Here is a 13,178-nt window from a genome sequence, read left to right on the forward strand (position 1 = left end):
AATTCTCCAGGCGAGAATACTGGAGTACGTAATCATTCCTTTCTCCAGTGGATCTTCCCAACCCAGGGATCAAATTCAGGTATCTTGCATTGCAGGCAGATTCTTTACCTTCTGAGTCACCAGAAAAGCCTCAATTTCTGAATCTTATAAAGTGCCTGGTAGTAGGTATAAGTGACAGTCTATTTATATGTCAACAACATATTTTATGTAGATTTAGAATTTTTCCTCATTGGTTCCTAGTGCATGTCTCTACAGAGGAATTACAATGGGCAATTCATTAGCAAACTTTTGCATTTAAAATTGTTTTCATATTCACATTAAATTTTAGCATAAGGTCAATATTCATATAGACATTGTTATTCCTAGTTTGTAAATGAAGAAACTTGGAGAAGTAAAAACCTTAGAGTCAATGAAAGTCACAAAGGTCCTTTAATTCTACAACTTGGTATCTTTTTATTGGACTAGAATCTCTTAGATATAAGGAAACAATTTTATCATAATATAGGATGAGTTAAAATGCCCAAAGTATTCAATTAACTTCAGAGTTCATATATACTGAAAGGTCAAAAGTGTGCATGAATATTTTAAGGTGCAGTTTTTCCCACATAGCCTTATTAAACTGCAGTGTTTTCCTACATATAAGTTCATTGTAATTCTTGTGTCTCACTAACCTGAAAAATATCACTGCTTATAAAAAATCTGTGATATCAATAACTGCAATACTTACAAATTATTTCATATTTTTCAAAACATGAAATGAGTGAAAAACACTTGATTTTAAATATAATTCTCTTAAAACTTCCATCTGAATTTGTCTGGAAAAATTTCTTTTGACTTTTTATGAATCTTTTGCATACTTAACATCCTCACGTCCTTGACAAAATTTTCTTTGCTCCCAAAGTTTGTTTTTCTTTGTTCAGTTAAACATTCAAATGCAGAAGGCAGAGGTTTTCCTTACCTACTAATTCTGCAATACCAGTACATTCTTTCCATACAGTGAAAGGAAAATAATTATGCTAATAACATGTACTAATAAAAGCAATGATGATATTGACAGCAAATTGACAGTAAGAAAACACTGACTTTATATGCAGAAAGCTATCATAGGTGATTTAGAGTGAAATAAGAGCCATATTTGTTTACAAAAGATTTCTATCACCTTTAATTTTTTTTAAATTGTATTGTGATAATAGCATTTAACATGAGACCTACTCTCTTAATAAATGTTTCAGTATATGAACCAGTATTGTTGACTATTGGTCCAGTGTTGTAAAGCATATATTTAAAAGTTATTCATCTTGCTTAACTGATACTTTATGCCCATTGTTAATTAATTTACTTTTCCCTTTCACTAGCCTCTGGAAATCACCAGTCTACTCTCCTGTTTCTATGAATTTGACTGCTTTGATTTCTTGTAAGTGGAATTATTCAGTATTTATCTTTCTTTGACTAGTTTATTTATTTCATCTAACATAAGTTTTTCAAGGTTCACTTATGTTGCTGCATATTCATATTCAGCCTTTATTCATCCTAATATTCCATTGTGTGTATATAACACATATTCATCTTTTTATCTGTCAAATAACATTTAGGTCATTTTATATCTTGACTTGTAATGAACATGATAGGGCTAGCAATCTCTTTGACATCCTGGTTTTAAATCTTTTAGAAAAGTATGATGAAGTGGGATTTGATAATATGGTAGGTCTATTTTAATTTTTTGAGGAATCATCATACTGTTTTCCATAACAGCTATGCCATTTTGCATTTACACCTATTACATTTAGTACAGCTTGGCTCCAGCACATGATGCATGTAGCTGCTCCATAAAAAAAAATAATAATAATAATAAAATAAAATAACTCTTAGTATTTTTGTATACACAAAACTTAAGCCTTAATATTTTATATTTTTGATTTACCTTGTTTTCAAAGTATTGTTTGATTGCATAAGAAAATGTTTTATTTATTTTTATTTTATTTTGAAAAAAGGATTCTACATGAAAAACAAGCTTAGTTAGTTCTCATACATTTTGAGTTTGATCTGAAAAAAATCAGATGCTATAAGCAGCCAAATTCAGAAACATGTTTTCCTCTCACCTTCTTATAATTACTAAAGTCAAAGGATTTTGCAAAGATTTAACATCTTAAAATGCAGTGACGATCTTGTAAAAACCCTGACAATGCACATTGCAGTGCTTGTTGGGACTTTTCAAGTGATGAAGTACTTAACTATGTCACATATACATTTTTTGCCAAGGCTTATTTTTATGTCTCTCTCTTTGCAGTGAATTGTTATAAGCTTTTGTTCCTAATGACTTTCAGAGAGCTAATGATAAAGCTTGTTATTGAGTATGTACACAATAAAACAATTCTAAATTTAAAAAAATAATAAAGATATAAGATGAAATCATGAATGACGGTGGTACAGACGTTCGTCCATACTCCCGAGCATGAAGTCAGGTTAGGTAGTTCACTTTCCCTTTCTGTCTTTGTTCCTTTGCCTACTGACTGAAAGAAACGAAAGGGTCACATTCAAATACTGTGGGCCAAACACAACGTACATGACAGAGGAGAGCCAGTGGAAGACAGTGGCAGGGGGGTGGTGTGTGGAGAACCAGTAGGGCTATGTGCTTCTTAACGAGGTCCACCGCCGTTTAGCTGCCTGGCCCAGTATCATAGCTTTTCAAAATCGTACAAAAGAAGCACATCAATTCTGATTTTGGGTAAAATATCCTCAGTTTTTTTTTTCTCTCTACTAAAATGTAAATTCTATTGTAGCATTATTTTAAAAACAGAAAACAGTTCAAGGTGTCATGACAAGAGCAATATCTCCTCTCATTTGTAAATCTTACAGAAGTTGATGCCAGAATACATTGGTAAGGGATTGGGAAGTGACAATGGAGGTAATTTTTATTCATGTAAATTAATTTTAAGTTTTTTTTTTTTCTCTCAATATTATAAAATAAGTATTTTATATTGAAATATAGTTGATTTACAATGTTGTATTAGTTTCCAGTATACAGCAAAAGGATTCAGTTATGTGTGTGTCAAATTTTTTGTGACCCCATGGGCTATAGCCCACCAGGCCCTTCTGTCCATGGAATTTTCCAGGCAAGAATACTGGAGTGGATTGCCGTTCCTTTCTCCAGGGGATCTTCCTGACTCAGGTCTTAAACCCTGCTCTCCTGCATTGCAGGCAGATTAGCCACCTGAGCTACCAGGGAAGCCCTCATTATTTTATGTTGTTTTATTTCATTTTAATGATATTTTTCATTATAGTTTATTTCAAGATACTTAATATAGTTCCCTGTGCTATACAGTAAGACCTTGTGTATCAAAAATATCACAGCTTTTAAATGTGGACAACTCAATTTTTTGCACACTACATATCACAGCACAACATGATCACCATTCTGTTTTTGCCTTATAAGCTGCCAGTTGCTACCCACCTATGGGTGAAAGAACATCCAATTATGGCACAAAAACGCCTCAATTGGAAATGTACTGAGCATTTAATTTCTCTTTTATGCTTCAGAATGATGCAAGGACGTCAAAGGACTTTAAGGATATCACTGTGCTAGACTGTGGAAAAGCCAGTTAACTGATGCTAGGAACTGCTTGAGAAAACGAGTTACATTTTTTTAAATGAGAATTCAGAAATATTTGTTTGCCAATTTGATACCAAAAGTCACTTATTTTCATGATTTTCTTTTAATATTCTTCACAGCATTTGTGGTTTCAGGCATATGTCAGTCCAATGTCTATTATACTAGGTATAAGCTGAATGGGTTACAAAATGCTCCATGTTCCATGTCCCATATTTTGCTTTCAGTTTAAAAGCTCTTGAGAAAAAAAAGGCGTTATTCCTCGAAGCAACCTCTAGTATTATAATCCAGTGACACGTGGAAAGCCCAATGCACCTGCAAATAATTACAGCTTCTACTAGAGACTCAGATACAATCTCTTTGTCAGAAAAAAAAAAAAAAAACACTTTTTTTGATATAATTATCATCATTTCCATTGATTACGGTGTTTTTCAAACAGAGTGTTGCTTATGTGATGAGGTCAAATAATGACAAAGATGCACAGAGTGATTTGATCTCAATGACAGACTAAACTTTCCAAATTGTTAGTCATTAAGTTGCAACAAGGTCTTATGTAGCACAGATTTAAAGCTTTAGCATGGAATTTGGATGAAAAAAATTTTTTTGAATGACTAATTTATATCACAAAACTGTTAACAAAAATTATATTTTTGTACGTGGATAACTTTTGAGTTTTTAGAAAAGATGATTAGCCCTGGAGAATGAAACTATAGGTAATCTTTTATATCAATCAGAGTGTCCACACCAAAATGAAGCTGATTCATCTGATGAAATTCAAAACCAATTGAACATATATTCAGACCATTTCTTAGTGTGAGTGGAAGCATGGTTATCCTTTGGCTAACATTTTCATGAGGATGTATGCTTACATACAGTCTCTATTTGTTTCCTCTTGCTCAGCACTTAATTGAAACATCAATTTGAAACTGTGTTTTTGTTTTCCTTTTATTAATGGATTACTTTTCTTTTTAATGTTTCCTGCTCTCTCTATTGGAAAACGTACTTTATGTAGATCTTGCAAGCCGTGCTGTGCTGAGTCTTTACCATCCCATAGATTGTAGTTCGCCAGGCTCCTTGTCCTCTGTTCTTGGGATTCTCCAGGCAAGAATACCAGAGTGGGTTTTAGTTTCCTCCTCCAGAGACTCTTCCTGACCTGGGGATCAAATCTTCATCTCTTATGCCTTCTGCACTGGCAGGCAGAGTCTTTATCACCAGCACCACCTGGGAAGACTAGTTTAGTTTACTCTTATCTCTTAATTTTGCTTTTCAAATTGTCCAATTTTTTGTCTTTTTCTCTTTTCTTTTGTGTCTTTTAAACTTTATCATGACCACTGTACTAACTTCTGTACATACTTCTTTGAAACTCATCCTTTAAACCAAATAGACACACATAAAGATAGAGGGGGTAAGGAGGGATTCCTAAGTCATTTTTACTTTAATTTCAGTAGCAATATTTTGAGTTGCTTATATTTTGTTCTTGTCTTCAGAATGCTTATCCTAGTGAAAATGAAAGTGAAAATATGAGTCTCTCAGTTGTGTCTGACTCTTTGCAACCCCATGGACTGTAGCCCGCCAGGCTCCTCTGTCCACGGAATTCTCCAGCAGGAATACTGGAGTGGGTAGTCATGGCATTCTCCAGGGAATCTTCCTGATCCAGGGATTGAACCCAGATCTCCTGCATTGCAAGTGGATTCTTTAGCACCTAGGCCACTAGTGAAGCCCAGTAGCTTCTTTTTATTTTTAGGAATATGCTATCTTATCTAGTCTTTGTGAGAATGCTAATTGGAAATTTTTAAATGCATTTTTGTATTTTCATATAGCAAATTCTCTCTGTAGTTTATACAGTTCCATGTGTCCTGAAATATGACAGAGCTTTATAGTTACGACTGTAATCATGACACAACACCAAACAGTTTTCCCAGCCCTCCAAAATCACCATTTGCTGTCCTCCTGTCCCCAAGCCCTGGAAACCATGGATATATTCCTTGTCCTATAGTTTCATCTCTTCTAGATTGAAATATAAGTGGAAGCATGTGGTATTTCTCTCTTTGAGTCTGATCTCTTCCCTTAGCTAAGTTTTATCTGCATTACTGTATGTATTTTAGTTTTTCTAATTATAATATTGATGGAAAAGTTTTCTTCTCTTACCAAAAGCATGCTTGATCTTCTTGAGGTCAGTTGTTCTTTTTGTTACTTTTGGCTTTTCATTGTGTGAAAATAGTTTCCATAAATGTCTGCATGCTCAGTTGTGTCCACCTCCAAGTACTGTAGCCCACCAGGGGATTTCCCATGGATTTTCCGGGCAAGAATATTGAAGCAGGTTACCATTTCCTTCTCCAAGGGATCTTCCCGACCCAGGGATTGAACCCACATCTCTTGGGTCTTCTGCATTGGCAGGCGAATTCTTTACCACTGAAATGTCTGGTGGCCCTTAACTGCTATTTATTTTTTTATAAATGGAGAGTCTATTTTTTATAAATAGAAGTCACTGGCACCAGCTTTTCTGTCTTGGGTAGGTCTTTTTTCACTCCTGCTTTTGCCAGGAAGAAAGGAACGGAAGGCCTGAGTGGAACAGTGGGAGCTAGTGATGGTCAGGCCTTTTGGGGGTGAATTGGGCATTGCACATATTGGGTGTAGTAAGGCAGGGAGTTTCACACCCATTCTAATCCCAAAGTAAGGGCTTAGATGAGGTGTCAATAAAAGTGAAAGTGAAGTAGCTCAGTCATGTCCGACTCTCTGCAACCCCATGGACTGTAGCCTACCAGCCTCCTCCATGCATGGAAGTTTCTAGGCAAGAGTACTGGAGTGGACTGCCATTTCCTTCTCCAGGGGATCTTCCAGACCCAGGGATCAAACCCGGGTCTCTTGCATTGTAGGCAGACGCTTTACCATCTGAGTAACCAGACAAGCCCAAGACTTACACTCAAAACTTTGGTCTCCCTTGACAAATTAGCCAGTTTCTCTATAGAGCAGAGTTTTGTTTCCCTTTAACTAGGAGCGAAATGGCAACGCACTCCAGTGTTCTTGTCTGGAGAATCCCAGGGACGGAGGAGCCTGGTGAGCTGCCGTCTATGGGGTCGCACAGAGTCGGACACAACTGAAGTGACTTAGCAGCAACTAGGAGTGAAGCCCACTACTGCTGTTTCTTTCGCGCTCTCTCTGGTAGTAGTGTGTGTGTGTGTGTGTGTGTGTTGGAAGAGGGTGTGATAAGGAAGATGGGTATTAGGTGGCCTCGGCCTTTGGTTATAGAAAGACAAAGTCTGTCTGTTTCAAGCTTGATGTCTCTTCACAGTTCTGCTGGAAAAGGGCATCCTCAAGGTCAGTCCCTGGTCGCAAAGAGTCAGACACGAAGGAGCAACTAACTGAACTAGTTCGGCAGTAATATTGCCCTCTGGTTTATCCAGCAACATGAACCAACTGGGTTTTGTTCCCCAAATTCCTCATAATTCTGAAATACTCCTGATCTGCTTCTGTCCTCAGTGCTGTTATGAATCAACTCATCTATTCATGTATGCCATTCCTTCAGTGGGATTTGGGGAGGAGGAGGAGGTAAAATGCATGCACTCTCAGCCATCCAGAAGCATTATCCTACAGACAGCACTGCCATGGTGGGAATGGTTGATCTCATACAAGGACGGTGTGATTCTGCACTGGGAGTCTTTCATTACTTGCCACAGAAAGGATCACTTCCCCAATAACTTTTCCTTTCTATTTATTATATTAATAAAGTTCAGGCTAATACTGATAAAAGAGAATATATAAGAAATTATATTTGCATTCCAAAAAGTCAGTGAATCCTTACATCTCTCAGTAAAGCAAAATTTTCAAAATTTACTTCACCATCCTATAATGCTTTTGCATTTAATATGCACCTCAACTTTAACTCCATCTCACGGCTTTTATTTTTATTTCCTCACTGGAAAGAGGATTCCTTGGGAATAGTATCTATCCACAAAATCTATGTATCCACATACCTTTGTAAAAAAAAAAATTACTTATCTGGATATTGCAAGGTGATGTAGAGTTACTGAAACAGCAATAAGTATCTAAAATTTTTAGCTATATGAAACTAAATACTTTTAGTATTTATCAGTGGGATTCCCTGATAGCTCAGTTGGTAAAGAATTTGTCTGCAATGCAGGAGACCCTGGTTTGATTCCTGGGTCAGAAAGATCTACTGCCTATACCCTGATAGGCAATGATAAGAAAATATTTGCAGTATTAATAATATGCATGTAAATGTTTTTAAAATGAATCTGGGGCAGGAGGAGAAGGGGATGACAGAGGATGAGATGGCTGGATGACATCATTGACTCGATGGATGTGAGTCTGAGTGAACTCCGGGAGTTGGTGATGGACAGGGAGGCCTGGTGTGCTGCGATTCATGGGGTCGTGAAGAGTCGGACACGACTGAGCAACTGAACTGAACTGACCTGACTGTTGTCATTAAATACTTCCATTTTGTCTTTGTCTTGCTCTCTGTTGATTGTTCCACATGGCGGGGTTTTCCAGGATTCGATTGTTAGCTTTATGTTCCTAAGGTCAAATATTCCGAGGTGGCACACAGGTAAAGAATCTGCCTACCAGGGCACAAGACACAGAAGACACAGGTCCAAGCCCTTAGTCAGGAAGATCTTCTGGAGTAGGAAACGGCAACCCACCCCAGTACTCTTGTCAGGGAAAGCTCACGATCAGAGGAGCAGAGGGCTACAGTCCATGGGATCACAAGGAGTCAGACGTGCCTGAGTGACTGAGCGCGAGCACACACAGACGCACCCCTGGGTCCCAGCATAGAAAGTAACATTTTAGTTGTGCTTCTTTTACTATTTTCTCTTAATTCCACACACACACACAGAGAAGTAAAAAAATATGTTATCCTGCATGGAATGTTAAAAAATTATAAATGATGTATGAGATAAAAAAAGTACCCTTGTCTAGAAAACACCACACACGGAGTACAGATGTTCTTAAACTGCTCTTTGTGAGACTAAGCCCTGACAACTATCTCTTTTAAATAATGGAAGACTTTAACTTTTTCAAAATGAAAGCCAAGAAAAAGAGAGGGAGGGACTGTCTAGTTTCTTTAGAAGTTGGCTTTTCCTATCTTCTAGATAAGAATTCCATAACTCTCTCAATGGACACATTATACATCAGATACACTAATCAATATTTCAAGCCAAGTCTTGGAAGGAGGGGCTGATTTCTATTGTTTTTAATCTATTCAAGTCAAGTTCTAGGAAGTGAATTTTCCTGTGAAACTTTTAAGTGTCAAAACTGAGACACTACTACACACATCCTACATATGGCAACAATTTTTATGTATAAACTCATCTTCTTTGGTGTGCGTATATACACGTGCATATTGACTTTTCACCTATATTGCCATAGTTTGCAAATGTTCATATGCAATATCTACAAATGCACTATCTCTTTATATATGCATATGCTAAAAAGCAAGGTTGAAATAAATTCAATGTGTGAGGAACAAAAAACATGCACATTATATTGTAATTTCTAGGATAGGAATAATCATAAAAAAACAGCTTTTTATTTGATATCAGGGTTCTCAATCTTTTTTTCTGTGAGATTAACTGTAAGGAAGTTGATATTCTGGACAAGTTTCCATTTTGTCCAGTATACCCTGATTTTTTAACTATTATGGTATTGGTGCTAGAGGCAAGTAATGTATATTTCCCAGCTAACTGTCTAAATGCTTTTTCTAGTAATTAAGGGCGCATCTATGTGTCAGGCCATATCGTCATCAGGCAGTGAGCTGCTGACCCAGAACTAGAGTAAATGCCAGCCTGGTCCACTGTAGGAAATGAGAAATAACAGAGCCATTCCAATTCAACCTCTTTGAATGTTTCTTCCCTAAGTCTCACCTTTGAAAGATATTCTGACAGGTCTCAGAATTTATTGACAAGGACTATAAGTAGAGAGGGGTTTCCCTGGGGGCTCAGACAGTAAAGAATCCGTCTGCCATGCAAGAGACCTGGGTTCGATCCCTGGGTGGGGAAGATCCCCTGGAGGAGGGCATGGCAACCCGCTCCAGTATTCTTGCCTGGAGAATCCCATGGACAGAGGAGCCTGGCGGGTTACAGTCCATGGGGTCACAAAGAGTCGGACACGACTGAGCAACTAAGCACAGCACAGAACATACCTCCTTTCCCACTGTCCAGCAAGGTGGAGGGAGGAATTCCTGTATGAGTTCCTGAGAATTCAATGAGTTCAGGGAAATGGTTCTTGTTACATCAACCTGCAACCAAAATGCATTTTCCTACAGAAATATATTGGGTGAAGCTCCATGATAGAGGATTGGCAAAACTATCATTGAAGTGTAACGTTGATTAAATAGTAATTTTCTGCACTTTAATGTATAACTATCAATTATGCTTTTTCTGAGGGAAAATATAAGCCAAAGAACAATCAAGTCACTTGAAAAGGGACTTTTGTAAGGCAACACAAATGTAAAGGAGAGACGTCCTTTAACAAAAGTCCCATAGGAGGATAATTCTATTACTTTATATTAACTCTTCATATATTTCAGAAGACTATTCAAAATTTTAAAAGGTTTTGAAATACATTTCTACAAGAAAGTTGAAAGCTTCGCATACAACTCAGAGTGGCAAAGAAGCAAACAGAGTAAAACTCTTAGAATTTTAATTTAAAAGCACACGATCTCTGGAGTCAGACAATAGTAGTCAGACTATAATTGCTGATTTGTATTTTCTTACTTATTTTTTGGATGAATTTAGATATTATACTTACTTTTTCTGTTACTTCATCTAAAATAAAGGTAATAATACTGATATCAGAAAGAAGTTATAGGTTTAAGGGAGATAATATGAAATTTATTATACTACCTGGTATGAAATGACCATTTTAAATTTTATTTCTCACTTTCCCCAAAGGTTCCCAGAGAATATTTTTTGGTTTATTTTTTTGGGGTGGGGGTAGCTGCCAGTTCTATGACTTTATTTATAGACTATTTTTGCTAAGTTATGGTATTCATTAGGCATCCTTGACCTATTAGAAGCAAGAATGACATCTGTTCTGCCCTGCCAAGCCAGTTGGTTCATTTGCAGAAAGTTGACAAAGAAACCACCAGAAACCTTAATTGGTGGCCCAATGAACTGACTATGTATCGTTCATAACAAATTTATCCTTTTGATATTTTGAATGATTTACTAGTTATTTGTGGGCTTCCCAGGTGGCTCAGTGGTAAAGGATGTAACTGCAGCTGCAGGTGATGTAGGTTCAATCCCTGGGTCAGGGAGATCCCCTGGAGTAGGAAATGGCAACCCTCTCCGGTATGCTTGCCTGGGAAATCCCATGGACAGAGGAGCCTTGTGGGCTGCAGTCCATGGTGTCTCAAAGAGCTGGACACAACTGAGTGACTGAGCAGGCATGCAACAGTTATTTTCAGACCATGCAGTTATTGTTTGCCAATAGCCAGAAATTCCGTTTGTGTCATCATCAAGCATACAGGAACCTGTATTTATGGAAACCCCTCACATCTCTGTAATATCAATATCTGTAGATATCAGATTCTCGTAATTCTAGTGATTAGATTCTATAAAGTCCCCATGAGCACTGAATTAGTGAATCCTGAACCATTGCTCCCAGGGGAAAGATGGGATTAGGTTCCTATAATCATCTGGTAATATTTTCATCAACTGATCAAAGCATTATTCTGATTTATATGTATTTCTGTTTAATGTACAATATTTAATATACATTGGTAATCCATGAATATTGAACACATAAGCAACAGCATTATAACTCATGTCTGAACATACCTTATCTAACACACGTATTTTCTCTGCAAAGCACATTAAGGCCTTATGTGTGCATAAGCCCTAGACAGCATGTCAGCACAATGATTGGAGCCATTTTCCACAGTGAAATCACCAACTAAAAGCACACACACACACCAAAAAATGGAACTAAAAGACTTGCTTATAGTATTAATGCTGTAATAAGAAAGCAGTGTCACCTTGTTCCTCCACAGCTGACATGTATGCCTGGTCATCAAAAAATTTGCTCCATTGTTCATGTCCTCAAGTGACTGCAAAAACAGTGAGTATTATTTGGAAGTGGCAAAATGTTTTAACAAGTAGATGCATTTGCAAATAGTGATTTCACAAATAATAATGATCACTGTAATTTTCAGAAGGTATAAATCTTGAAAATGTACCTCCAGATTTATTTCATCTTCTCTCATATTTTTAAATTAAATTTGGCATTTAAAATTTTAAAATCCATAATATATCACAATCAAAATTTTCAAGATCTATAGGATGACTAAAGATCAACCATATTATGAATGCTTTGTGTTTGGATCTTCAGAAATTCTTGAAACTGATATAAATATTAGGATAATGGCACAAGTCATTTCTGTTTCAGATAAAGGAAAACCATCAGCCTTTCATGGTTCTGTAAGGAGTCCCAGAAAAAGATTTTGGAAGAGTGATGAGTATTTGGAAGAGCTTGATGCAAAGTATTGGGAAGAAGGATGACCATAACTAGGTGAAGTTGGTAGTGAATAGTGCTAACAAACCAAGAGTAAAGATGTTGAATTTGAAGTGACTTCAAACCACTTACCCTGTGATCCTCTCCAACAGTGTTTAGATACCCCAGGTTATAAGACATGTTGAATATCTATGCTGATTCAAGGGAAGAGATTACAATAAGCATGGTTGAGTGAGTGAAGTCGTTTAGTACTGTCCAACTCTTTGCGACTCCATGGACTGTAGCCCACCAGGCTCCTCCATCTGTGAAATTTTTTAGGCAAGAGTACTGGAGTGGGTTGCCATTTCCTTCTCCAGGGGATCTTCCTGACTCGGGGATCGAACCCGGGTCTCCTGCATTGCAGGCAGACGCTTTACCATCTGAGCCACCAGGGAATCCCTAATAATAAGTATAGCAGAAGATAAAGTACAAAGCAAAGTAGAATATGTGACAGTAGAATAGTTGAGTTGCAGCATGGTGTCTGTACTAGTTAAGAGGTTGAGAGAAACAAAAATTATTTGGGTTGAAGAAACTGAAGTCTTCCATGAAATCAGAGATTTACTTAGAATATGAATTGAAGGAGATCAAGATAAATGAAGTTGTGATCAAAGATTAGACATTAGAGTTAAAATTCACCAAGATATAATATTTAATAGTTTGGGCTGCTGAAAAGCTCAGGGTTTCCCCAAAGATATGAATAGAAGATTAAATTGATTGATTTCTGGTAAAGACATTTGAAGTGTGAGGAATTGGATCGCTCACATTTATTCTAATGATGAAAGTTCTTGGAGTAGAGGATAATGCCAGCTAGACGTCAACATCCACTGTGACTAAGGAATGGGAAGTGTGCAGAAGTAACAAGATGCTAAGGTGTGATGTCATGAACCTCAGAAGAGAGGTGTCTATAATTAGGGGACATAGAATAAGTAAAGGAAGCAGAATAACCATCTGAAATTGGAAATAGGGAACTGGGAGGATGTCAATGTCATCTCAGACGCCTGTGTTCTCAGAAGTGTAGGTGAAAGAGAGAATCCTCTGTTCCCTTAGGAGAGATGCAGGA

General features: G+C 37.1%; 1 non-coding gene across 1 annotated transcript; it reads right to left on the reverse strand.

Annotated features, from left to right (window-relative positions):
- Positions 1–12,440: 12,440 nt before the first annotated feature.
- On the reverse strand, positions 12,441–12,513 carry TRNAC-GCA (transfer RNA cysteine (anticodon GCA)). Its single transcript has one exon. It is a non-coding gene; the product is annotated as a tRNA-Cys (tRNA).
- Between the last annotated feature and the right edge of the window lie 665 nt (positions 12,514–13,178).

Source organism: Bos taurus, chromosome 12, assembly GCF_002263795.3.
Source record: "Bos taurus isolate L1 Dominette 01449 registration number 42190680 breed Hereford chromosome 12, ARS-UCD2.0, whole genome shotgun sequence".
Classification (NCBI taxonomy): Eukaryota; Metazoa; Chordata; class Mammalia; order Artiodactyla; family Bovidae; genus Bos; species Bos taurus.